At 38.5% G+C, this 27,466-nt stretch overlaps 1 protein-coding gene across 2 annotated transcripts in view; it reads left to right on the forward strand.

Moving 5' to 3' along the window:
* Positions 1 to 1,431: 1,431 nt before the first annotated feature.
* Positions 1,432 to 27,466, forward strand: part of stag1a (STAG1 cohesin complex component a) — a 39,715-nt gene continuing 13,680 nt past the window's right edge. The window contains exons 1-2 of one of the 2 annotated variants that reach the window (XM_076877356.1): positions 1,432 to 1,613; positions 8,567 to 8,663. The gene's annotated coding sequence lies outside the window, so the exon portion shown is untranslated. The remainder of the gene's footprint in view (positions 1,614 to 8,566; positions 8,664 to 27,466) is intronic. The other variant, XM_004540157.5, reaches the window with a different exon arrangement.

A 27,466-nucleotide genomic window follows, 5' to 3' on the forward strand; every position in this document is an offset into this window, starting at 1 on the left:
ATGTAGCATGCTGTTGCACAAAATCTACAGAACGCTCTTTTTTTAGTCTGTTTGTTGAGTTTGGTGAGCCACATATGCAGAGCTTTCTTGCATTACCTGCTGGCCAGGGTTAGATTGTAGGCCTCTGATGATAAGAAGCTCCATAAAGTGCTGCAGTAATTCTGAAACAAAAGACACCCTTCCCAATGCATCCCAAGTGTTGTTAAGGTCTGAAAGAAAAACTGAGGCCTTTTGGGTTGGTTAAGGTTAGGGAATGTATTATGTCAGTGAATGAGCCACACAATCATGAGTGTGTGTATGTGTTTGTATGTGTGTGTCAAATAGCCCTGAGGGGAGGATCTTGCTACAGCTTTTATGGGCAAGATGTGGCGTTGCTATGGCAAACAGTGCATCCGTCAAATGAATAACCAGTTGGTCTGTTTGTGCGTGTGCTCTTGCGTCTATCTGTGCATTTGCAGACGCATCACTGCCCTATCTTAAAAGATGTAATAAAGGTTAAGCAGCCTTTCTTTTTGATTTATGCACTCACTCTCTAACTCTCACACACATGCAGTATGCACTGCTGGTGTTTGATATCCACTTAAAGACACTGATGTGGGAATAATATAATTAACTGAAGTAATTTCTTTTTCTGTCTGTGTGTCTCTATCACCCTCCCTTTCTGGCAATATCACGCCATGTTGAGCTGGAGTGAGTAATGTGAGTACATCCAGACTGTAATTGGGTTTATGCACATCCAATTTCAGCCCAAGGACCTGCTGTAGGAGTTCGGCCATGTGCACATGCACACTCTTATTTTTGTCACTCTCCATCTAGGATGTGAGTCTGAAAAGCATAAAAAAAATCTACAAGCCAAAGGTCATTAATGTAGAAGATTTATGCATGTGTGGCCTTGTCACACTTTGTCAACTTTAGAAACTAAGAAGTATCGTAGTCCCTTATCTATAGAGAATACACCCTAGAGTTTATCAGACTGCTTGTCAGCCAAAAAAAAGGATAGAAAAAAGGCTACTCTGGGCTCTGAAGAAAAAATGCCTGTCACTCACTTTTACTTAGGTGTACTGAATAACTCATATTTATTAAAAATAATTATAAGGAAGAAAGGAACTACATAAGGGTTTTGTGATGTAGCCTATTTGAACACAGAAAGGTGTAATGTATAGCTGTAATATTCCAGATGACAACCAGTAAGTGCTTGTAGTTTGTAGAATTTTAAATGGCTTCTTATATGCAATTCTCGCCAGACAAGCCCTTCAAAGTAGTAACTCAACTGGGAAAGAAGCGGGGAGTCTCGCTGCTCCTGTGCGCGTCCCCGTCAGCGATGTGTTGGCGGGGTCCCTCCCTTCTCCCCGCTCGCCCCCGGAGGCTCGTGTCCGCCGCAGCTCGGTGTGTCCGCCAGGGGGCAGCTGTGTCTCGGTCTGAGGCTGCGCCGCTCCCGCTGCATCACAGAGAGGAAAATACCACCAGATGGCGGTTTAGGATTGCTGCTCTTCTCTCAAGGCGCGGTTCCGCTCGCTCGGCCAACTTTCAATATTAAAATACGCACGATATTAAAACGAAAATCGATTTTTTAGTTCGGAAGGTGATAATCGATTTGGCGATGGTCGTTAAAGGTGAGTGTCTTGTGTTTTTGTCGTGTTTTGTGCGGTGGGAAGTGAGACGGAACACAGATTAAAGATGGTGGACACAGACAGGGAACACTGGTTGGTTGGGGGATGGGCGCTAGCGGCTAACGGAGGTGAATGTGCTTTCTCTCTCTTCCTCACTTACATTGTAGCCTAGCGGAGCCGTTAGCTTGCGAGCTAGCCCCAAAAATTTTCGGCAAGACAACTTGATGGAAGGGCAAGTGTGTGCCGCAGCACCGGCCTGTTTTGCCACCGATTTCCACCCGGCGGAGGAGTTTGGCTTGTCAACAAATAAAGAGCCATGCGGTGTGACGTGTTTTCATGGTCTTTGCAAGGCAGGATTCAGAGCATCACCATCTCTCATTTGCAGAGCCGTATTATGATTGTACAGTATTGCCCTCCTGCCGTGCGCTGCTTTCTTTGCTTTGGTTTGTCACCAGCTCAAACGCTACTTGCCACGTTGTTGTTGACATTGTTGTTATCAACCAATTGGCAGTTTTTCCTTTTGCATACGCACAAGATACACAACGTGAGATATCCCAGTTTCTACTTTTTTCTTTTTCTTTCCCACCCCCTTGTGTCAACATCAGCATGCCTTCAAGTTCCTGGGAGTCGTGGTGACTTTCCAAGCAGCAAAATAAACATGTTGCTTTATTAGTCAGTGACAGCACATGCATGCTTTTCAGTGCAAACATGCAGGACGGACTCCTGCATGTTTTACATAATTATTATGGCGCTTCTTCCCCCCTTTCCTGCCCCCTTCTGTGCGGGAAGCAGGCAACATTGAGCGGGGAAACATGAGTCACATAAGGGGGGGGGATGGGCTCCACCAGCTACCCCTACAGGTTTAAACAGGCTTCGGTCCTAGCTTCCCTCCAACACTGACCCCTGTGCAGCTCACCCAGTGCAGTCTAGTTAGGCGATCGGTTATAGTGGGTCAGAGTGCCTGCTGGCAGTTTGCATGAATCTCAGATTGTTGCATAACTGCTTTGTTTACAGTCAACCATGTGATTTCTCATGCAGGCTGTGTTGGTTTGCTATCTGCAGCCTGCTTGCCTTCCATTATCACACTGCAGAAATATACACTACGAACAAATAAAACATGATGGGACCTGGAAAGGGTTTTAGCTGTTAGGCTCTTGACTCATTTTTCACAATAAACCAGTGTAACAAGTATATCATGGTCTGTTGTCATCTGCAGATGTTAGGCTAGTTTTATTTATTTGTCTAAAATCCAAGCACATTCTGGGTAGACATTTTAATAGCAAAACTCCATAATATTGTCTATATATGTGTATTTCATAAAATTGTCATGCATATCGTGCTGTATAGTTATAATAATCAGTCGCTAAAATATCTTATAAATCTTTTTTTTAGGACTAACCAACAAGTGAGTACCTGGGAGATTGTGTATATCATAGCATTAATGCAAAAATATTTCTGTAAGTGCTTCTTCCATTGATTTGAATCATTGTTAATCTACTATGTTTGGAGAGTTAGCCTTCAAGCAGTCTTACAAATATTATTAGATTGATATTAAACTAGATTTTTATTTGTGGCGGTGGGTGTTCTTTATCATTTTCATGCTGCCACCAGACAAGTGGAATAGGGAAACTACCACTTCTGTAAAAATGTATTTAGGCAATTTATACAAATGTACTACTTGAAATTTTGTGGGGAAATGCAGCTGACGGCTGCATTTATTTGACTCTGTGCTATGACTATATCTGCCTGACTGAAAATCTGTCCCAGCTCTGTTTGTGAAATCCTGAGTACATTCCCAATGAATGTCCTCACAAATTACCTCTTGATTACATTATTAGGTTGCAGTTTTGTGGTAATGTACATTGGGAGCAATTTTCTTTTAGTGAAATGCACATACCAGGGTTTTTCCTGTTTAAGAAAGGTCCATTGGGGTGTGATTTTGTGTGTAAGGTGAATTGGTCAGGACAGTTTTGGGTTTCTTGTTGTTGTTTTTAATGAATGTGCGATACCTTACCTAACATAAGTTGAAGGATTTTCCTGTGATTTATGGCTATTTAATAAACAAAAATGTCTTTTATCATTAAAAAAATGAACTTAAAAATGGTTACACATATTTCTATTACAATCCTAGAGATTTTCCTTCAGAGTGAGGCCCAAACCTGTTTGCCAAAATTAAACACACATGCACACGCATAACCACACACAATCACACTTCCCTGTAAGGCCTCACAGACAAAACATGTTTCAGTGGTATTTGCACTACAGAGTTTGTTTACTTTTCCAGCAGAAGAACCCATATAGGCTGTTGCCTGTTCCTGTACTATCCTAACACACTAAAACACATTGTAGCTGTAGTAGTAGTACAAGAGTGTTCCTAGAACGTAAATAGGAAAAACTGTTCTTATTTGATCCCAAATTACTGGTTAACTTGTATCCACCTTAATGGAATGTGTTTAAATGGTGTAATACTAGACACAGAGGTGCTCTGTTTAATAAAAAGTAAAATTTTAATGTCCATAAAATTGTCATTTCTATTTGCGGAATTCAGTGAGTGCTAAAATATATATCCTTCCCTTTGGCTTCAGAATACAGCAATTCAAAGCTGACACTGGGTGACATTTCTTGAGCATGTCATTGTTTAAACCTTTAAATAACAGAAGATTAAGGGAAATGGTGAATAATCCTTCCTCTGTTCCTCGAAATCGCTTGGCTCTTTGCCCTAGCTAGAAAGCCAAAATAAAAAGGACTTGGATATTAGTTGTAATTAGTATTATGAACACATAATGCTGCTTGTTGTAATTTTTAAATTATGGCAAATGTGTTGCAGAACGATTTTACGTCTACACTGATCTTGACGATAAGATACTGTAATAATTCAAGCATATCAGAGTTTTGTTTTAGACCTTGAATCAAATTGTAAAGAGCAGACCTTGATTTATGTTATGAGCGCTTGATCATTTCTTAGCCAGAGGCTTTCACCACTCAAGTGCAGCGTGCTTTTTGTTAGAGCCATATTCCTATAATGTTACAGCTCAGGGGATTATTTAATGGCTTTGACATTTGTCAGAGCTTATTAAATGGTGACCTTGATTTAAGATGCTGGAAAAAAATGGCACTATCATTGAAAACCAGCTTTCAGTGGTTTGCAAGAGTCAAAAAAAAGAAGAAGAAAAACAAGTAGTATTGTCATATGTGCAAACTCTCAGCGATTAGCCATGTAACACCTGAGAAGTGAGAACAGCACTGATTTATCGTTTCACATTCACAACGATGTTTTACTGAAGATAATGGAAGATCTTTTATAGGTGTATTTGGTTCAAAGTTCTGAATGAATTCATCCTATCAGCAATCGCAGAAGTCTTTGTTTTATTACTTTTATTGCTATGGTGATAGTTGACATATTTACTGTAGTAGAATTCCACTGTGCACACGTTACACCTTATTTTTTGAAGCGTAAGTTGTGTCACTGTGGTTGTGCACTATAAGCCCTGCAGCTTGCTCCTGTCAATATGGAATAAACCTTTGGAAAGCTTTTGAAATAGTTTTGTCACTGCTGGTTCGTTGCAGGCGTTCCTTTTGCGGTTTGCTGGATTGTAATTAGCCTCATTGCTGTTGTCAGACCTGTTGACTGTCAAGTAGAATGATGTTCTTTCAAAGCCAAGCTGAATTTATAGCGTTATGGCACAAGGGTGCAGGCAATGTGGGCCTTTTGACTGGTTGGCAATAGACAATGCATATCTGTATTTTCTAAAAAGTAAGTAAGTAAAAAGATGATAAATGTTCAATTTCTAAGTAAAAGTAACAAAATGAGATGCAGACAGAGCAGAGTACACACATAGGATTACCTGTATTAAAAACACTTAGGCTTGCAGAGCAGCACAGGTGACTCCCTTTTAGCTTAGCATGCACCTAACAGTATACACTAGATATATTAGTTGGCCCTTTTTAACTCTATGACTAACTCTAAAAAATTGCAAAATTAACTAAAGTTAGTAAGTTAAAGGGTGGGGTCCATTTGGTTGGAAAAATGCATGCCTGTCAGTTTTCTGTCATGCCACATGGACTTGTCCATACAGACTTCAGTGCACCAACTCTGCTTGCACCCATCAGCCAGACTTTAAATGAGTATAACAGGAATGACTAGTTGGCTCTGAAGTTTCCAGCTGTTCATATCCACAACAGAATATAATTGCCACTGTCACAGGCGGCGAGAGTAGGCGGGGTCATGCAGAGTGCGAAAGGGGAGAGATTTAAAAACTGGCATGGCTTTATAGAGGAACTGCTGTGTGTTTGTGGACATTTGTAGAGGTGGGGGGTATATGCATTTATTCACAAACTTTGACACATCAATTTTCCTTCAAAGATTTATTATGTAATATAGTTTATAAAGTGCTCGTCTGGAAATACTTAACAACCAAGGTCTCTTAGGGAAGTTTCTAGTTTAACCTGATCCAACCCTACACTAGTGTCTTGGCTTAGCATCACTGAGTTCATGGTGGCAACACATGAACTGGCTCTCTGCCTGCTGAGCCCTTAACATTGAGAACAGGAAAAGGAGTGATGTCACGAGTTGCAGTTCAAGACTGTGGCAATTGAATCTGTCCAACCAAGGGATGAAAGAGTTTTCGGTAAGGCAGCGGAATGACCCTCAATGACGGCCACAACGCGACCTGCACACCCAGCCAGTGGGGAAGTTCAAGACTGCAACGACCGGGTTGGCTGGTTAGCAGCAACTGAACTTTGAGGGAAGAGATTATGATTAGAAAACAATCCAGAGGGGAATAAAATAATTGTATTTGATTGTCTGTTAATATACAAAGTCTCCCACCCTAGTAAAGTTTATGTGAGCAATAAAATGTCTGTAATGTCCAAGTCTAATTTCAGCGTGGCTCTGGACATAAGATAGATAAGTAAACAAAGTGAAATCATGTTAATATTTGAATATACCAACTGGACTTAATATGTCAAATGGCACAGTGGGTTTTGTTTTTTGTTATAAAATTACTTACTGGAGTCTGGAAGTAACAGTGAGGAGTCTAAATAGGCTAGAGCATGATCATAAAGAACAACTGTACATCTTTTGTTATGGGTTATGTAATGCAATATACATGGACATGGAATGGCACTGCATCGATTGCCGGTTTGATTACCCATTACACATGCACAAGGAAAAATGTTTTGAAAGGGTCTTGCATTGCATAGTGTTTTCTTCTTGAATGAAATAACAAAGAATTGAGCTGCTGGCTAGGAGTAAGCTTTATTAACATAGAAGTGTGTGCTTGGGCATGCTGATGGCATTTTAAATAAAGATATAGAAGGCCATTAGTCGTTTCAATATTCAGGGAGCTGTAGAGATATCAAAGCCCACACTACAAGTGAGGAAATCTGGAAAAAAAAATTACAAGTCAAAGCACAGAAATATGTAAAGTATGTGTTTGCACTATCAACAAGAAACAAGAGATTTTTTTTGAAGAACTGTTGCTTTTGTTTGTTTGATTTTTAACTATCCTAGCTCACATTAAACCAAGATGTTACAATACCAGTCGATGTATATGTATATTAACCCAGTATTTTTCAGTATTATCTATTCCCTGATATAGTGCGTACAAAGGAATACTAGGCTGAGTATCATTGCTAGACTGTTTGAAAAGGAAAATGGCATGTTTTATAAATAATATAGTAATGCAATCTTGACATAATGATGGGTTTAATGAGATGATGTCAACTCATGAGGTCTTTACCATAAGGCAGCAAAATCTGTATTCAGAATCTATCTGTTAAAAGCTCCTCGGTTGTCAGGGTGAGCACTAATGAGAGGAGATGTGCTTTGCTCTGTGTATGCGTGAGAGAGAGTGTTTGTGTGTGTTTTTGGAGGGTTGTGATCTCTCACTGGTATTACTATATAGTGGCTCAGTGCTTGCTAGCCCGAACAAGCTGATTTTACCTCCTGACATGCAAGCGTGTTTGCTGACACAGCTCAGCTGTTTGGCTGGCACTGGCTGTCAAGAGTCAAGAGCACAGAAAATAGTATAAACCATTTATTTCCAAGAGTCAAGATCTTAATTTTTCTTTTCAGGAAGAAAAATTGTATTCCATCCTGGATCTGAAAGGTTTTCTTTGCAGTGTTTCATATAACATATATTTAGGCTATTTTGACTCCCTGATATGGGACTATTATAGTTACCCTGACAGTGTTTCTACATCAAAGGTTTTTCAGCTGTGTTTTACCGTCATCGATGTCACAGCTTAAGTGATGGAACGACAGGCTGAGTAATAGTTTCCATTTTACTGGCACTACCTGCCTGCGACTTGACGGCTGTTTTTTGAGCTTCAAGTCAGTTTTTCTGATTTTTTATTTTTTTAAATTTTTTATGAATAAGCTATTCAGCTGTTAGCAGCTGTGACTCTGCTAATGTTCTAACAGGGCTAAGGCTTCTGATAGACTCAATTTTCCACTCTTAGTGAATAGTGGAATGTATTATTTTCTCAAATAGGTCACATTTTAATACTCATCTGTATCTTTTGCAGGTGACTCAAATATATTTGTATTCTATGACACTTGGTCTATTGTCGATAAAGGTTTTACAGTGCCGGACGTTGGTTGTTCTTTGTATTTCCTGTTTTAATTTGACATTTTAAATCACCTCAGATTTTCCATTCTGTTTCCTTCCAGACTTTTGTGCTTGGTCTCCCCAACCTTATTCATTTAACCTGTGTTCACATAGCTTGTTACAGTTGTAGCCTTTTTGTTTTTCAGTTTCTGCCCTTCACTCTTAAGTGTATTTTTGCATTAAAGTGTAATTATGCTTGCTACTTCTACTTACCTAATGGATTTAATAAAATTTAAATTGGTAAATAAACTGTAAAATATGAATAACCTTTTACTTTTGATACATAGAAGATTGTAGTAGATCACAAATATCAACTGCATGATTGCTTGCTTCCTTATTTTTCAGTCAAGCTCTATCAGTGATGTGAAAATCCATAGAAACATGAGACAACAACAGCATAACAATGTGCCCCCGAAGTTTCCTCTTGCTGGAGGCATAACAGGTGAAACATTGTTTTATTTCCATCATTTAAAAAAAATATCCAGCAACAAAGTGGGGGTGTTTTTGTCACCTTTTGCACATCTGCAGTAATAGTTTGAGATTATTTCTGTGGGGGCTGTTAAATATTAAAAGTTCATAAACATTAAACAGCTAGATGACATTTTCAATACGGGCCATATTGTGCAGGAGGAGTAAAGAGGAAATCAGTTTAAAACATCATCTAATTTCCCACTCTATCACCTAGAATTACACATTGTTTAAGTAGATGTTTTGGCGTGCGTCATCTGTCTTCTGCTGTTAGGGCAGACGATTTTGTTCCTGTCTGATTGGATTTCTTGCTCTGCTGGAACTGACAGCAGTTCATTTTACATCAGCAATGTAAAGTCGAGCTTTGTGGACTGGAACACCTTATTAAAAACCAAGCCTCTGACAGCCAGCTTGAAGAAATGCCTGCCCACAGCACTTCTTCTCTCTCTGAATGCAGCAGAGAGTTCAAGGTGGCATTAAAAAGTAGTGCAAGCAGTGATTTCTATATGGTGGCTATCTTATGAGTAAATTCCCCAAAATTATAATAAATAACTAATAATATGTAATAAAGAAAAGTTGTAAACATTTGCGTGACCTACCGATGCACAAACAAGCGTATGTTTGCTGGTCTACTAAAAAAGTAGGGCAACACTGTTATGTAATGGAGAAAAACGATATAGAAAACATCACAGTTCATAGTAAATTCTAGGTTAATATATTTGTAACAAGCTGCATATAATTGGAATATATTTTTTAAGAACATTTATTTTGTGCTTCTTTTTCTTCAAAAGAGGCATAGATTGTTTTCACACAAGTTGCTGGTAATCAAATTGCTTTATAAGTGACTGGCTAGTGATAATTAGGCTGTAAAAATAAATGATGCATGTATGAATAATAAATAAATCAACTTTTTAAAAATTAGCTTCCAATTTTATCTTAAAAAACATCACCAGGTTAAGCTATGTTCGTATCCCCCAGGCAGCTGTTTCCACAGCTCAGGGCATAAAAAACAAAAATAAAAAAGAAGAAAAGCTTGCTGCACCGAATAGTCTGCGTTTCTCAGTTCCCTAATCCCTGTGTGAAAAATTTCTTTTAAAGCAATAGCCAGCAGTATAATAAAGAGAAAGTCCTGGATGTGCATAAACATTGATTGAGAGGTGTGAAATGTATCTGCGGCTCCTCCAGGAGTCCATAAAATGAAAAGAGAGATTATGATGCATTATTGACTCGTTTTGAGGCATTTAGTCTAACCTCTGTTTTGCTTCCTTGCTGTCCGGGACATGAGTAAATTCCCGCCTCGGCCCGGGGGGGTATTTGATTTGTTATTTACATTCAGAGCAGTCCGATCTAAATTTGACACCAGACCAGACCTGCAAATCCTTAAGGTGTCATTTATACGACCGAGGTTAACAACCAGCTTCAAGCGAGAGCAAACACCACCTCCTCAGTATCAGCTGCGGAAGTGTTTGTCTCAGCGGTCAGTGCTATTTGTACACAGTCTTACTTAATATTGATTCCCTGGCTTGTGCCAAGTCAATTCTCTGACTGTAGAGGGGGAAATTAAATGGTCACTACAAGACAAGAATTGCAGCAACGTGAACTAATAGAGGGAGCTTCCCTGCAGGGTTGGAAGCTAAAACTAGTTTTAAAACCATGAAAAGTATTTTAGAACTTAAAAGTAAAAAAGTTATGGATTCATCCCTGCTTTAAACTCAACTGAGGCCTATAAAGAATCGAGATGTGACAGAAGATCTACTAATAGACGTTTGTTTGGTTTTGTTCTTAACTCTGCACTCATAATATTGGATTCCCATCTGCTCTGTGTGCTCTGGATTAGGAGCTGCCCTGCCCAATCTAGCTGATTATTTACAGATTATTTACCTGTAAACCTCTTTTTTTTTTTCTTTTTTTTTTTATAAATTTCCCTGCACATTGTCTTCCCAGTGCTGTCCACATACAAACCAAACCATCCAGTTCAGGCTCAGACAAACATTTCATGAACTGTTTCCTTAAACTTTTCAAATTTGTACTTGGACATGCTTCGATTACTTTGTATCAGCCAAAATGTCCAGGTATGGTCAGTGTTTAGCTCAAAACTCAATGTCAGTGAGCCCAAAAAAACAACAATAACAAAGATTTTTGAGTATAAAATCTAGTTTTTAATCTTTGCATGTAAATACAATGACAGTATATTTCTGAGTTATTCATTTCTTTGTTGGTAACTTGGTGGTGTTTGAATTCTTAATCTATCCTTATTTAAAAACCACAGATAAGAAAACGTGGCTGTTTTAAGTTCTGAACAGCAAATCTTCACATTTGAGGACAGTATTTGCCAGCTTTGCTTGTTTAAGCATGTAACCTTTCAAAAATATTGCAGAATGTGATTTATCCAGAGGTTCACAACCCTGAGCTCTAGTTCTGATTTACCAGCATGTGTTTTTCAGTACACTTTGATTTTCATCCTGGGCTTCTTGAACAGGATTTACTGGGCGGTCTCCCTTACTTGGCTTTGTGCTCAGAGCCCAATCAGAGCTGCCAACCACTACTAACAGCAATACGTTGTATGGGAAGAGCAGTGTCCTGAGGAGAAATGCAGCTTTTCCTGAAGCGAGAACACAACTAGCAAATGCTTTTAATAAATGTTCATACAGTTATTGACACAGTTATTTTATAAATTCATTCACAAATCACTATATCTACTATAATTGTGGTCATTAGATAAAGAACAGGAAAATATCATATATATATATATATATATATATATATATATATATATATATATATATATATATATATATATATATGAATGAGAGAGAGAGAGACTTTAAAGCTTTTCAGCTCTAAATCCAAGGGCTCTCTGAATGCATTATTATCTACCTAATCGTTTTCAAAACCACTGAAAAAACATCAACTGAAAGCCTGCACACTGTTTCTTTAAATAGTTTGTCGATGATTGCCACAAATACCAATGGCACAAAATGAAAAATCATTAGTTCTGCTCTTAGCAGTCATATAAACGAGCTATTGTCCAAATGTTGTCAGTAACGCGTGTCTGCAGTTTGACTTGCTGCCTAATGGACTTGGTGGCAGCACAGATATAAAGTAATGATCTCTTTATTATGTGTTTTCTAAAACACTCCACCGCTAGTAGAGAGAAAGCTTCTGTTCTTTTCTCAGCTAGTCTAAAAACATTATTGAATATACCACTGAGTACGAATCCAGCTAGCTGCTCTTTTCTTTGTGTTTTTGTTTTAAATGTCTATGTCTTGACATTTGTGTCAGACACCTGGCTGAGATTTACATACTCTACCTCCTTGAAGCTCTCTTTTAAATCGGCCATCTGCTTCAGTCAAAGCTCGCTAGCCTCTTCTTCTGAATCACTTAGCTGCAGTCTGTATCTGGGCAGTCATTTTCTCCTCAGCTGCCTGCACGTTATTGCAACATTACAGCATTTTTTTTCTTCCTTTTTTTTTTTTCTTTTTCTTCTTATTTTTTTATTTGCTTTGACACACCTGCCTGCTTAGATTAGCAAGCTTCTCACTCCTGTGAAGTGTTCAACATGCCACTAGGATGATTAGGAAGTAATAATAGTTATCAGAACTAATAGCTTCCATAGGTTGTGTGTGTGTGCATGTGTGTGCATGTGTGTGTGTCCTGCGCCTGTCCTGCTTTTCTTTCCCACTCCATCAGAATATGAAGTATAGACTGTAAATCTGGGCCAAGGTGAGAGAGGGTGCCCAGACAGATGAGAGAAGAACAAATTAGACACTGTGCTCCCCTCCCTCTCCCCCCTCAGCACTGCTGTCACACTGTCTCCTTTTTTTCCCACCTTACCCCCTCCTCCTGTTTGCCCCCTGATCTCCCCCACCCTCTGTCCTCAGTTTCGTGGCTCCATTTTGCGTCCGCTACAACCGAGCAGGCAGCCATTGCACGCACAGAGGGAGAAACATTTATTGCCTCTTCTCTGCTTCATCTGTCTCTCTTAAGCTGTTCCACTGCCATGCACCCTCCCCCCTCTTTTTTTTTCTTTTCTTATGATCTGTTTATCCTTTATTCACAGAGGTAGTTCTCAGGAGATTGGGAAAGAAAATCTATTTTTCAGCAGAGATCTTATCAGCGAGTGCTGTTCACACAGCATCCTTCCCCTCCCCTCCTCTTTGCTAGGTTTAATCTTTGTGTGCTGCAGAAAACGAGCATACAGTAGTTTGTGGCAATAACAGATGGCTGTGCATGTGTGTGCTTGGTGACTGTGTCTCTGTGTGTGTGCAGGAACATGACCATGACTTTCTATGTTGGATAATGTCTGGTAATCTCCCGTGTGACATAATCATAATCTGGTTAAACCAGACAGCCACAGTTGGCCTCAAGGCTGTTCCGCATTATAAGGCCATGGCTCCTTGCTCTCAGTATGTATGGAGCCTGGCAGCATGATAAAGTGCAGTTATTGTCCTGGCGTTTCAGCTTGTAGACGTGGCCCATGGGGACCAATTTTGGTTTAAGCTTAAAAGTCCGGGGCTGTTTGGCCATCACTGGAGAAGTTTTAAAGGCTTGGGAGCTGCTGCTTTTGTCTTTATTGTAGCTGAGAGCAATAAAAAAAAATCACTTTTTGTTTACTTCTTTGACACTGTGATTATATGCTGGGCCTTATTCCCACAATCCTTGAGAGAACAAAAGCAGAGAAAAATCAGTAGGTGAGAAACACACTTCTATTCATCACTGTAAATCAAAAGAATCTCAAGGTAGCTGTATTTGTTTAAAAAAAAAAAAAAGAAGAAGATAGTTTTCTAAATCCAATGTACACTACCTGTCCTACAGTATAACAGATATGATTACCAATCCTCTGGTGACACTGTGGAACAGTATAGTCATATGGGACAAAACAAAAATGCTACAAAATTGGTTAAAATTTCATTAAATTTGATTAATCTACTAGTTTTACCTCAAGCACACCCACCTCTGTTAACAATTGTTTGATAATAGTAATGGCTCAAACATCAGCCTAATGTTTTTAAAATTAGGATGTGCTGTGCTTGTCAAATTTATTTGACCATCTGTCATGAAAATAAGAAAACACATGTTGTCAGAAATATGACAAAAATGTGTTTTTAACTGTTTGTACCTAAACTCAGAGAAGTCATAAATTGGTGTCATTTATTGATTTCAAAATGCAAACTCATAGCATACTGTTGAGTGTTAGTGAGGACACACTGTTTAGGTGCCAGCTCACATGAATTAAAAGTGTTGCTTGTACGCGTTGTACATGGTGTCGGCTTTTGCTTTGCTGAAACTACACATTTGTTGTTGGTTATTGGGTACGGCACGTACGGATCATGCAGGTTACTGCCTGCTGTTGTCATCCTTTGTTTATCTTCCTTGTTTTTCTTTTACAAGCATAGTTGTGTCTGGTCTGCCAGCGTACTTCCAGAAGAGTGGCTCTCTGTTTTATTTTCCATCTATCATAATTGTTTCTCGACTTTCGCTCTGGTGTTGTCTTGAATGCCGTGCAAGGTAGTAATTTAAATTGTAGAAAGCCAGCAAATTGGCATATTAAATCAAGGCGCAGCATTACTTTTTAAAAGATGAACTTTGTTTCTCTTTGCACCTCACACAGATAGATGTTTTCTGCTTTTGGTTCCTATTTGAGGCCAGATTAATTTAGAAAATACCAAGGGAAATAAACGAAAAGTAATAGCTGTTGTAAAGTAGCCACAGTTACTTCAGTGCTTCCACAGTTCTATTTTTAGTGGTGGTAACTGCTACTTTTAATCACAATAAAAATACATAAACCTGGCTCTCTTTATATTTTTCATCTCATGTTTTATTATTAACATAACAGTTGCTGCAGAGTAGCACGTCTTTCTGTTGCTAATAAAGTATTAATCTGCTTTCTCCTTCTTCTGTCATAATTGTTTCTTGACTTTCATCTTGTATTTCACACCTTAAGTGTGAGAAGCTGGCAGACTGGATTAAATTAAGACTTAGCTTTACTTATTACAAGGCGATGATGGCTTTAAGGTCTGTATTTATCACAGAAACTTGCACCTCACACAAAAAAGATCTCATTTGAAATCTGATAATATCATAAATTTAGAAAATACCAAGAGAAATAAAAGATGTTTATAATTTCCCAAAAGTATTTGAGCAAACCCAAACCCCAACTTTGTAACGGATGTTTGCAGAAATGAACAGTGAGCTGCTCTATTGCGATGAGGTACCAGGGTATAGAAGGACTCCTCTATCTGATGCTCACTGAAGCATTTTCAGTAACAAAAAATAACTATTGCTGGGTCTGACAAGTAGAAGAGGTCTGGGCTAACTAAAATATTTAAAGCTGACATGTTTTCCTAATCATAATGTTGCATGGGCTCACTGGCCCTGCAGCTGCAAAGTCTTAAAACTGAGGAGCTTATTCAGAGTTGAACTGTTGACTGGGTGTTGGCCACTCGCCAAAATGTTTTGTACAACAGAAAACACCTCGTATTTACCAGATTTCCTCCAGTGGTTTGTAATTGCAGGCAATATGACGTTCTGTTTAATTATCCATCATACAGTACGTCAGTTACAACCGCTTGTTGCCATTCACAGATGACGCAAGTCGTTCCTGTAAGTGCTTCTCTCTTAATTACATTTGGGCTGTGTCTCAAAGCTTCTCACTGATCGTTGCATGCATTAGTCTTATGACCTTAGCCAATTAATGATTTTCGTCACTGCAGCTACTTGTACAGTGAATCTGCACTTCAAAAAATGCTTGTTTTTGGAATGATTATATACGTATCCTCAGCGAAGTCCAGTGGACTTTGAAGCAAAGTGAGCTAGATCTGCGCTAATGTTATTTTAATGGGTTTTTCATTTACCCACATGTCATCTCTCCTCTAGGATTTATGAAATTTTCCATTATGGTTTTTGCTTAGTGTTTCTGATTAAAAATAAAGACTTCAGCTCCATGATAATGTCTTACTTGATGCAGAAGAATGAAAGATCAGAAAGAGCAAAAAATAAGAAGATAATAACAAGATTAAGCAACTGACAGCTGTGAGAAAACGGGCACTTCCTCATTCTCTTCTCCAACTTAGAATGAAGCTGTCTGACTTGATGCAGGCTATTTGTCTTACATTCACCTGCTGCAGTATACTTGACACGTGCATACTGTAGATGTTTGCAGTGCTTTATGACACCGTCCCAGATCATCTAGGCAATTTGTCTACCTTGTATATTTTCAGGTGCTTGTAGGCAACAGCTTAATCAGCTCAACAGACATCAGGAATTTGTTATAGCCCTTTGGTAAAATCAGCATTTCATCAGTTCGTAGTGCTGTATGCACATTTTGCTTAATTTAGCAAAAGTGTACACACATACAGCCAAGCTTGTGAATCACATTTCCTTAGCTCTCAGTATGTTAGGACGCTTGTGTTACTTTGGTGTGCCGTCTGGGGGATTGATCCCTCTCATTTTCCCATCATTGGATGATCCCTCAGGCCACTAGGTCCACCAAGATTGAAGTTAATTGAATCCATTTAAACCCTGCCTGACTAAAGTAGACCAATATCCTTGAGCAGCCAGCATTCACCCTTGACACTGCTGTAGGACTCTTCAGGGATAAATCACGTATGACTAAAGAGCAGAGATACCTCACTGTGCCACTTTCTCTTTATAGCGTCTGCTGTCATAAAAAGTGGTGTCAAATGTATATTGTAGAGACCACATTCACGCAGAGAGGAGACACTGATGATGGTTTACAGTTAGAGATCACCGCTGAGGTGAATTTATAGGCCACATTCTTGCCCAAATTGAATCCTTTTTTTTTTTTTTTTTACAAAATAATTAAACTGCTAAACGGTCGTTGAGCAGAAAATTACTCTATTCCGAAAGCCATGTAGAGATCAGTGCTTTGCAGTCGTTGACAATTTGCATATACATAACAGTCCATTCAGTTTTAATAAGGCAGCATGCCCCACATTATTGTACAGACCAGTTTTGAACATAGTAACAGAAAGAAGTGTAAAAGCAAATCCATTTCAATCCGAGCTCTGTGTAACGGTTGCTCAGAAGATCAGTTGCTATAGTATACTGAAGAAACCAAGTTAAGCTGTTTGTCAGCCTGTTGCATAGTGGTGTGTTCGCTGAGCATTTGGCTGTAATATAAACAGAGAAAAACTCCTCTCCTGCTTCCTTCAGCTGGATTTTCTACTGTAAGGCTTAAACAAGATAGTTGACAGTCTTGTCTTGGCTTTGTCTTGTATACAGCATTTATTGATTCAAGAAGAGCAGTTTCTATTTTAATAGAAATTATGGCTTAAAATACGCCTAAATTGTTTATTAAAGTGATGTTAAATGCACCTTTTTACTTTTGTTTGTTTAGAAGTAGATGTGAGTTTGATTCGTTGAAGGCCACGGTCAAAAACGGAGGTAATAAAAGAGTCTTTTTAATTGGCTTGGTCCACTCTTGTCATCATAAGAGAGTCTAAAAATTGATCTAGAAGTGTCTGTGGTCATCATTTGTCCGGCTTTTTTATTTCATGGAGCTGGAATTATATATATATATCATTGTTTCTAATATTAGTGGATGAAATTGCTTAATGACACAAAGATTCTGTTTTAATGCTCTTGCCTTCGCTGCTCTCTTACAGCCATAGCAGAGGCATTTTACTCAGGTTCTGGTGCCCTGATAATAGTTCATATTAACTGTTTTACATTTAACTCATAAATAGTATAGCTGTTGAAATGTTAAAAGATGACTGAAAAGTACATGAAAGTACATTTTTGAAAGTACAAGTATGAATGGATTTTTTTAATCAGTAAGGACAAACAGGTTATAAGAAATGTCTAAGCTTTTGCAGAGCTTTCTACTTGTTGGTCAGCCAGGTGTAGTTTTGGAAGCACGAGGAATACCGATTATGTCAGGAGAAATTAAGCCATTATGAACTGATTCAAATGGCATGAGCTGGGAAGTAACCAGAGAGGAACTCTTAACTTCATACTCTGTACCTTTCAAATTGTTGTTTGACATCATTTAATGGCCCGGGCTTAATCTGTGAACACATGTCAACATAAAACGTAAACATTGTGATTGCAATCAGTCAGCTCAACAACCATTTTAAAATGCATTTTGTTGAGCTCCAGTGCCTTAAAGTAATTTCAGCCTAATCTTCATTCAAACATTCACCTCATCTCCAAAATATAAACTGTAACAGTACTTTTTCCATTGCTGCAATCCTGTGGATGTCTTCGTACTTTGACAAGCCACTTACTTTGTTTTGTTTCTTCCAGCTGTATATTTAAAGTGACAGAACCAAGATTTAAAAAAAAAAAAAAAGGGGGGGGGGGGGGTATTATAGGTTTTATCTTAATTAAGGTGAGATTTAAACCCCATTGACTTGCAAAATGCCTTGAATCGCTTTCTGTTCTAATCACTGAATTAACTTAAATTCTGTTCTATTCTACAAATTACCTGTTCTTTCTTTGTTTGCTAGTGATGCTAATCCTATTTGTGAAATTGACATATTTCTCTCATCAGTGGGCCCAGCGAGATGCGAGATGTGTTAATAACCTGCACCTCAATCCCTGAAATATCTCAGAAATTGTAATATTGACCTCCGCCGCTCACTCAACAAGTTGTTCTCCATGCCACATTAAAGCAGTATGTGAATCCTCCAGGACATTCATTTGTGGACTAGTCTCATGAACATATATATATTTATTTATTTATTTATTTTTGAGCATAGAGACAGAAATAGCATGCAAGGCTGGATTGGTTATATTGGCTATATTATATTGGTTATATTATATATTCAGGCACTGCTCACAGCTCACGAGCAGTGAGCAGTGCCTGACAAGCCAGCCTTTATTTCTTTCATCCTGATGTTAGTAGTAGGAATCCAGTCTTGCTTTTTAAGTCTCATTGTAGCCTAGAGTGTTGGAAACTTGTCACATTATGTCTCTGGAGATAATGGCCAATTATAGCAGACACAGTGCAGGTTTTAGCTGCCAGAAGAATCTCCCAGCAGGGACCACCGTGGCAGTAAGGTGTATGTAACGCTTCTTTAAGTTTTTGGAGAAATATTTAGACTCTCTCAGTTGAGGTAAAAGCAATGATGAACCCAACTGTTAAAAACGGTTTTAAAGGCCCATAAACAATTAAAAGTGTAAAGAAAAACTTTTTTTTTTTTTGGTTCTATGAAAATACTTTAAAGGAGCAACGGAGAAAATCATTATCATAGAACAGTTGGTGCATAACAGAAAAGAACCTTTGTATTTAGAGAAGTGTGAGTTAGGGCTGCTCGATTATGGCAAAAATGATAATCACGATTATTTTCACTGAAATTGAGATCACGATTATTTGACGATATTTATTTAACCCTTTAAGACCTACTATAGAACCAAGTCCACCAGAGCTTATATTTTTTTTTTTACATGCTGTAGTGCCATTTGTGGGAGCATTTCAAGTTGCTATACATCAATACAACTGTTATAGCCCATATTTTAATAATATGTATGCATTAAGTCCATAGTAATTACATAAATTGTAAAAAAGTGCAATAAACTACAAAAAAAATTGAAAATCGCTTTTGTTTTGTTTACATATATTTCTACTTGGAGAAATTTAAGAGGCTTATCCCTCAAAACTTTAAATACAATAAAGTTGCAAAAAATAGTTTCCCACCACAGGAAATTTATTTTGAGTGTCTTCATAGTTTTATTTTGGAGATACAGCAATTTTTATATACTGCAGGAAAAACAAAAAACAATCCTATGATGCAGATTTGCAAAGAAAACAGCATGTGCATCATTTCACTGTGGGAAGTGTTACGAACAGCTGATAGGAACGGCAAAGCGTGTTTCTGGAATATTATGTTTTTGTTCCTGCAAGCGCTTTTTATGCAATTTTTGCAAAGCTATATGTGGAAGGAAACCGTGACCGAGGACAAGCTGATGGCATCAGATGTAAGTACAACTCCTCCGGTTTCATATGCAAAACAAATTATTGCGCTAGCTTACACGGTCCAGGTTCTACAGGGATTTAAAAATAGTTACGCAAAACGGAGCATGCAGCTCTGACCGGCTTTAAAGGGTTAACAATGACTTTAAAAAAATAATATAAAATAGTGTGCAACACCACTGAAGTTTTTTTTTTTTTAAACTCTCTTTTCAACCAACGGCAGTCACTCTCCAAATAACTTCTGCTTAGCTTTCCGAGCTTCCCTCGGGTCCTCTTAATCAGCGGTCTCAATATTTTCACGGACCGGCCTTTAAGGTGTCGCGGATAAATTAGGGAGGGGCTAATAATCGGCTCAGTCATTTTTAATGATCGTTGAAAGCCCAGATCGTAATCGTGATTAAAATTCGATTAATTGAGCAGCCCTAGTGTGAGTGCTTCTCAAATTAATATATGGAGCAAAATAGTGCCATATTTCTGTTGTAACATCTGGGTTGACTCGCATTGAAGCCTCAAGTGGCCTTTTGAGGAACTGCATTTTCTGACACATCATTGGCTTCCTTTACTTTTAAGCCCTGGAGGATTCCTACCAGATGTTTATCTGTGTGATAAGTGGAAGCACTTTTTCTTTTAGCTATTTTATGTGAACTTATTTAACATTTACATTTCATTTGTGTGGAAATTTTATACGCAGGTGGTAAAAGTGCTGACATCCACACTGCTGAGTGATCATTGTAACAAGTTATTACAAATCATTACCAGCTACACAGAGACTGGCCTTGCACTCTTTTATGTTGCTGTGGAGAAAACAGTTAAATGGAAGGACAAGTTTTCTCTCTCTCTCAACCCTTACATGCTGTTCATATGTCATGCTTTCACGTTATGGCCTTTACCAGTTTGGGCATGGGCCAACTGTTCCCTCATAACTGTCTATACCAAATTTTAAACTACAGATGTATTTAGAATATATAAATAGCACATCTAACATTAATACATGGATGATTAACCCTTAAAAACACTTCAGAGAGCAGGTAGAGTGCTTTGTTTGGCTTTGTTTTAGGCCGCACAAAACTCGTTTTTAGAGAAAATCTTCTACTGATGTGTAATAATATGACCCAAGACATGAAAACATAACCGCCATAATGATTCATATATTGTAAGTGAAAATGGCAAGCTGCCTGGGTTTATTATGTAATGATTACAACTGTTAAACACTACTCTCACTTCTGCCTCATATAAAAATCCTCATTTTGATTATCTGTAATGAGCAATACTAGCATTAGCTAACATTAATTGACACTGAAAACACAAAACACACTTAAAAACAATTCATTAAAAAGTGATCTATGCAATCATAGCAGTGGTTGGAAAATTTCTGTGCGTGTATGTCCTGGACACGTGTTTCTCGCACTCAGTGTAATGGCAGCTGTAGTGCCTTTATTATATTATGACACCCACCCAAAAACCTCTTTATAAATCCTGTTTTAATGTCAGTGATCTCAGAATAAATAGATTCTTATTTGCTTATTTGGTTATCCACTGCAGGCGCTAACAGTTCTTGCATTTGTTTAGCACTTTTCTGGTCTTTCTAAGCTCTCAAAGTGTTAACAATGGATTCATAAACCCTCGCGGGCATCGAGAGAACATGCAGAGTTTACCTAAAAACAGCCAGTCAGGATTTAAACCAGGAAACTTCTTACAGTGAGTTAACGCTGCCAACCCCTGCACCACTGTGCCACCCTAATACAGAGAGTATGTGTGAGAACACCATCTGTTCCTTGTGTGCATCATGTATGATCACTCCTATGTTGTTTTACCATTTTATTGTTTAAAGATTCCCAAAGACCAATTGGTCCCTGTCCCCGTAGAAACCTGGCCAGATGTGGAGACACAGTCAGTTGAACTCTAGCAACACGGTCCCATTAAAAAAGACACACAGGCATGACCTGTACAGTTTCAGGATTGTTCTTGATTTGACCCAAACTAGTAACTTTAAAGTCCGTCTGAGTAGATACAAATTTAGCCTGGAACAGGCTGACTGTACAAAAATTTGTAGCACCTTTTACGACAGTATAAAATGTTTTAATCTTTTCCGTTTTTGTGTATTTGGGGGAAAGGTAATCGAATTTCATTCTAAAAGAATGACATTTATGATATTTTTACTGCTGTCAGATGTCGAACTGAACCACATTTCACCTGAAAAATATGTAAAGGTTAATTCTTCAAAGAACATAATAAGTTTTCTGTTGTCATGGTATTTCATAAGACACTCTTCTGATGTTATGTAACATTGGTCATAGTAAAAGTGTTAATTAAAAATAAAAATCTTTCCCAACAGGCAGGTAAAAAGTGACCTCGAAAAACATTAGTTTGGAGAAAACTGCTTTGTGAAGCTTTATTGATGCTTCTCTGTCAAGGTTTTCCTCGCTGTAGTAGTCTCTGGCACTGGAATTGATTTATTACTCTATAAATTATACTAATATGATTTCAGCCCATCACTCGCTAGATGGGCTGTACGTTTTCTGGTTAAATTGTGCATCTGTTATACTTGGTGTAGTTGTGTTTTATGTTCTTTTTTTTGTGCAAATCGTCTGTTTTTGTAAGTTACAGAAACAGTGGGACACAGATCCTGCTAATCTCATATTGGTAAGGTGGAAGGGACATCCTTACAAGCAGTTTGGACAGAGTAGAAAGCCAGTTTATCTGCGCCTTATCAGAGAAAACGGCTCAACTTGAGCCGTTTACATGCATGAGTGCTTCGGAGAGGGTGTATGGCTTCAGGCACCGAGATCATACAAAAAACCCAGTTAGATGTCAGAAATATGCTGTATTGTTTTTTTTCACATGCATTTTTTCCAATCATTTAAATTGCAGTCTCACCAAATCAACCTAAAAGTTTTATTAATAAGGAATTGTAAGGCCATGCTGTGGTTTCCACATCCACATATTTACAGCGTGGTCTGCTCTGTGCAAAAATAAACTTTTAATCGTTTGCCCAAGTCTTTGCTGCATTATGAATGAGACTGAAAGCTGCCCATGAGGAAGGAGACGTCAAGCTTATTTTATGTGTGCGAGGGTACTTCAAAGTAGATGTCCCAGGGAGGGAGAGGCTAATATCAGAACAACTTTAACCAACACTGGAAGAGTGCTGAAATAGTCTTTAAATCAGATTTCATGGAGCACTCACTGGATATGTAACTGGTCCCGTTCTATTCTGCTCTCCCCTCTTAACTATGGTCCCTCCTGTCTCCACGCAGCCAATCAAATATGCCATCACCGCCGGGCTTATGACCCACACTAGTTGCTATAGCAACGCCGGCCTGCCTCCTAGAGAACATGTCATGCATGTTAAGTGGTTCTCAGATGCTCGCTCGTTGTCTTTCTGTCTCACACTCACTCATAAGTTCACACACACACACACACACACACACACACACACACACACACACACACACACAGTGTTGCGCGCACACACACACACAGTGTTGCGCGCACACTGAGGATAAAGTCACTTAACAGACCATAATTGTCTCTGGAGTAGAAGTCTTTACTTTATGGTTTTAGCGGCTTTACTTACATCCTGAATATGTTACATGTGTGTAGTTTTGTTTTGTTTGTTTTTGTTATTATTTTCCTTCTACGATAATTATACGTGATGTTCATGTTTGCCATGACATCAATTTTTATTGTTTTTAAACTAGCATATTCTTATAGGGTGACCACCACCTTGTCCAGGAGCTCTGTAAGGGTTGTTCGGTACTTCTAAGCAGCAACTTTGAAAACCTCAACAAAAGTATTGTCAGACATTGTAATATTTAAGTTATTGTGTGGAAATACTTACAAAAGTTCATTACAAGAACTATGTTTATTGCAAAAAAAGAACAGTAAAAAATTGGCAACAATTTGTTCCCAGTTGTTGGGGGGTTACAATTTAAGGTTTTCATTGTCATGTGTACTGTCCAGTCCTGTAGACCTTGCACCACCTCTCACCTGTCCTGATGTCCTGCAATGGAAATCTGGCCACTTTTCCATTCTATGATCTTCCAGTTTACCACTAATACTTAAGGTCTCCTAGAAAATTTGTAAATGTCTAGTTTCCCCATTTTTGGAAGCTGTTTAATATATGCTCAACAGATCAAAACAAAGCTGTTCATACGTAATGCATTTTGAAAGGAGACGTCACTGTTATCTTGCATGGCTGTTATGGCTGGGTCAGAATTGCAGGTCGATTTGAAGTGGCTAGTAACTACCAAGTCTATTCCAAGCAAGGACAATCATTTAATGAGTAAATGACTTAAATCCGTTTAAGCTTCACCTCAAAAAAAAAAAAAATCCCCTTGGCAACATCTTCATATGGTTTGCAACACCCCCACAGAGGACCTTATCAGGCAGCTGGTTATAATGTGGTGGCTAAGTGGTGTTTGCAGAACACCAAGCGTCATGGGACTAATCAGTGCCACTATCTCCCTGTAGTTAGCCTGCAATGGAAAAAATACTCATAACAGTTCATGCTGCGTACATTTATACATTTATTGTCTAAGTGGATTTCAGGAGAGAGAGAGGGCAGGATGCTGTTGGCAGCTTCTTTCGCGTCCTCCAAAACAGAGTAGTTGAGGAGACTCGCTGCAAATTATTCATAGTCTACTGTTGAAGTGTCTGCACTCTTGGGTGCATCTGTGTTTGTGCGGGTGTGAGAGACAGAGTGCAGAGAAATTGAGGAGCAAATGTGCATTGAGGATTATTTAGTTGTTGGTCGATAGTGGGTCAGGCAGGCTCTCAGTAACACACACACACACACACACACACACACACACACCCTTTTCCTCTTCCTGACTGTATAGCTCACTGAGAAAAAACATGACCAGAGGATTGATTCAAATGAAGTTGGCTTCTGTCCCTTCGGAGGAAGATAATCTGATGATGAAAGGGAAGGAAAAGCATGTTGGGGTTTGGAAAAAAAAAAGAAGAAGAAGAACTAACAGCTGAGACATAACAGTCTGTGAAATTCAGAGGGACTGAGGTGGAGGTGGGGTTGGCGTCTCCGACTCTAGAGGGGAGAGTTGTTGGGTGGGGCAGCGGTGAAGTTACATAAGAGCAGTCCTGCCTTCTTTCTTCTATGCTCTGTCAGTCTGGATGTGGCTGCAGAGCTGTTACCTCGCTACATTTTGTGATCCCTTAGTAATAATAAGCTATATTTAGTTCCACTGATTACAAGTCTCAAGTGAAAAATAGCCTTTGCGGTGCACATCAGCGTTTTGATTATTTTCAGCTTCAGCTGGCACTCTGAATGATGTGAAGTGTTGTATTGAGATTAATCTGCAAATTAAAGTCACTCAAGATGATTGCGCTAAATTAAATAACAACTCATTAACGCCGCCGTCTTTGGTGAGTGCCCTGTCAATTACCGTCAGATTTACTGTCATACACCTCACACATGCCCATAAATGGTGGGGTTCCGTTTTTATTTTGCTCACAGCTTATTTTTTGCATTATTCCACTTGAAACCTTCAAGCACTTCATACCTAATGCTAAAGATTATAGGTGGAGATCGCCAGACAGCCCATGACATGAGGTTATCACAATACTTACAATACTCACAATATAATGTGATTTTTAACATTTAGTGATATGCTGAGTATTCATATAACATGTATTTATTTTCACCTGCAAAGTATATAACAAGATAAAGTCGTACTCTTAAGTTCTTTTTTGATGTTGAGTTGTCGTACATACCAACACTGTCATAAATGTTGCCATAAGATGGAGTTAGTATGACATCAGCAATTGAATAGGGTCAAGTTGGCAATTACGTGCAATCTGTTTCTGAAAATTCAGCAATTAACTGTTAAAACATTGAAAATCACATATCTGTTGCTGTCCGCATAGACAGAAATTCACATGGTAAGTGTATTGATCCTTATGTAGTGCTTTTCTACTCTCCCAGAGCACTTAAAGTACTTTACACAACATACCTCATTCACACACATTCATTGGCTGCATGGGAGAACAACTGGGTTTAGTATCTAGTCCAAGGATATTTGCAGACTGGACAGGGATTGAACCACTGACCTTCCGTTCAGTAGATGACCTGCGCTACCTTCTGAGGTACAGCTGCCCCATTACAGCGCGTACACATGAATACAGATCATTTTATACTATTCCATTCTATCAGTTGAAAGCTTATGTGCATGCAAGTATATCGAATACATATTAATTTAAATCATTTTATGCTATTTAAATCTATGGAGAGGAAACATTTACTATTTTGTAAGTTTATAAGTACTCCTTTTTTGTATTTGCATGCAGCATCTGACTTTTGCACATTAATTATAAATTTACTTTTACAGGATTTGCTTATCTAGATTTTTTTCAGCGTTTGCGTGCAAAAAAACGTTCAGGTAATTTATATGCACAATGATATGAACAGAATTAGGCTTCTTTTGTTTTGCTGTTCTGCGCCTGTGCAGCAGGAACGCAGAAGGCCAGAATCAATTAAAAGCTTATGTGCATGCAAATGTGCATGTAAATTCCCAGCTGTTAAAAGGCTTTGCTCACTGCTGTCTTTTGAAGTGTTACTATGTGTATTATATTTTGCAGCTAATTAAGCTACTTGGAGGGTTACACATTATCCTTATTTAGTTATTAAAATCCTTATTTGGCTGATCTAAATCAGCTGGTCTGTTTCTTGCAATTGTACAGTTTGTTCAGATCAGTGTGTGTGTGTATGCGTGTGTAGTTCATCATGGGGAAAAAGGGGGCTCTCCTGCCCATGCTATTCCACAGTACAAACACTGTGTGGAAGACAGTATTTAAATACACACTCTCTTAGCCTGCCCCCTACTGTTGCCCAGACCTACTTTCAAACACACATGTATGCGTTCACACACACTCTAAGGAAAATAGATCACTAAAACACTCTGTAGATTAACTGAACTAGATTGGAACTGAGCTGTGACTTAAATGAGTGTCAGTTGATTTTTCTCAACCCACTTTTCCCAGTTTAAACACAGTCAGGCAGTCTGGAGATAGATGCTGGGCAGAGGACTTTGTGGATCATACTGCCTCTTCAGGTTGACAGTGGTATTGCTCACCCTCTGCTCTTTGCTCTCATTAGCATATGAACAGGTCAACAAATAATGTTATAATTCACTTAGCTGCCTTTCTTCTGAATGAGGATCTAGCTTAGCTGTCAGCTCATGAAAATGAAATGAAAAGCATTTTTGGATTATTTGTTTATCTCCATCATTCACTGAATCCCAGAGGTTTTTTTTTTTCCAATTTCTGCCATATTTTATTTGACATCATACTTTCCCCAGCTTTTGTCAAAAGACCATTTTTCTTTAACTAGAGGGTAATACATCATGTTTCTGCAGTGTTTTTAACATAACTCACAGAATTTAGGAGTTTATAAAGTTTTGAGCTGAGCTTTTCTTAAGTCAGTAGAAGATGTCCACTAAATTAATGAAATGCTCATTCTTTAAGTGTCAGTGGGTTGTGGTTAAATTGTTTGACAACAGCACTGTGTACAAATCTTTTCCACCCAACTTGAGATTTTGCTGTTGTTGTTCTCAAGTTGACCAGTTGGTGTCTTCCTCTCCCCGTTTCCACACTGACAGCTCATTTTCCACAGCAAGTGATTGAACAGCCTCTCTCAGGATTCAGTGACATTTTATAGTTGACTCTCTTTGGACAATGAACACTTAGACATCGTATAAAAGTATTCAGTGATTTAATATTCAAACCATTTAGATCCCGGTTCTATTTAATGAATCATAACTGAATGAAGCAATCACTTTAGGACCTCATCAGTATTGTGAGAGCTACCCTTGAATAATGCCTGAATG

Source organism: Maylandia zebra, linkage group LG19 (genome assembly GCF_041146795.1).
Source record: "Maylandia zebra isolate NMK-2024a linkage group LG19, Mzebra_GT3a, whole genome shotgun sequence".
Classification (NCBI taxonomy): Eukaryota; Metazoa; Chordata; class Actinopteri; order Cichliformes; family Cichlidae; genus Maylandia; species Maylandia zebra.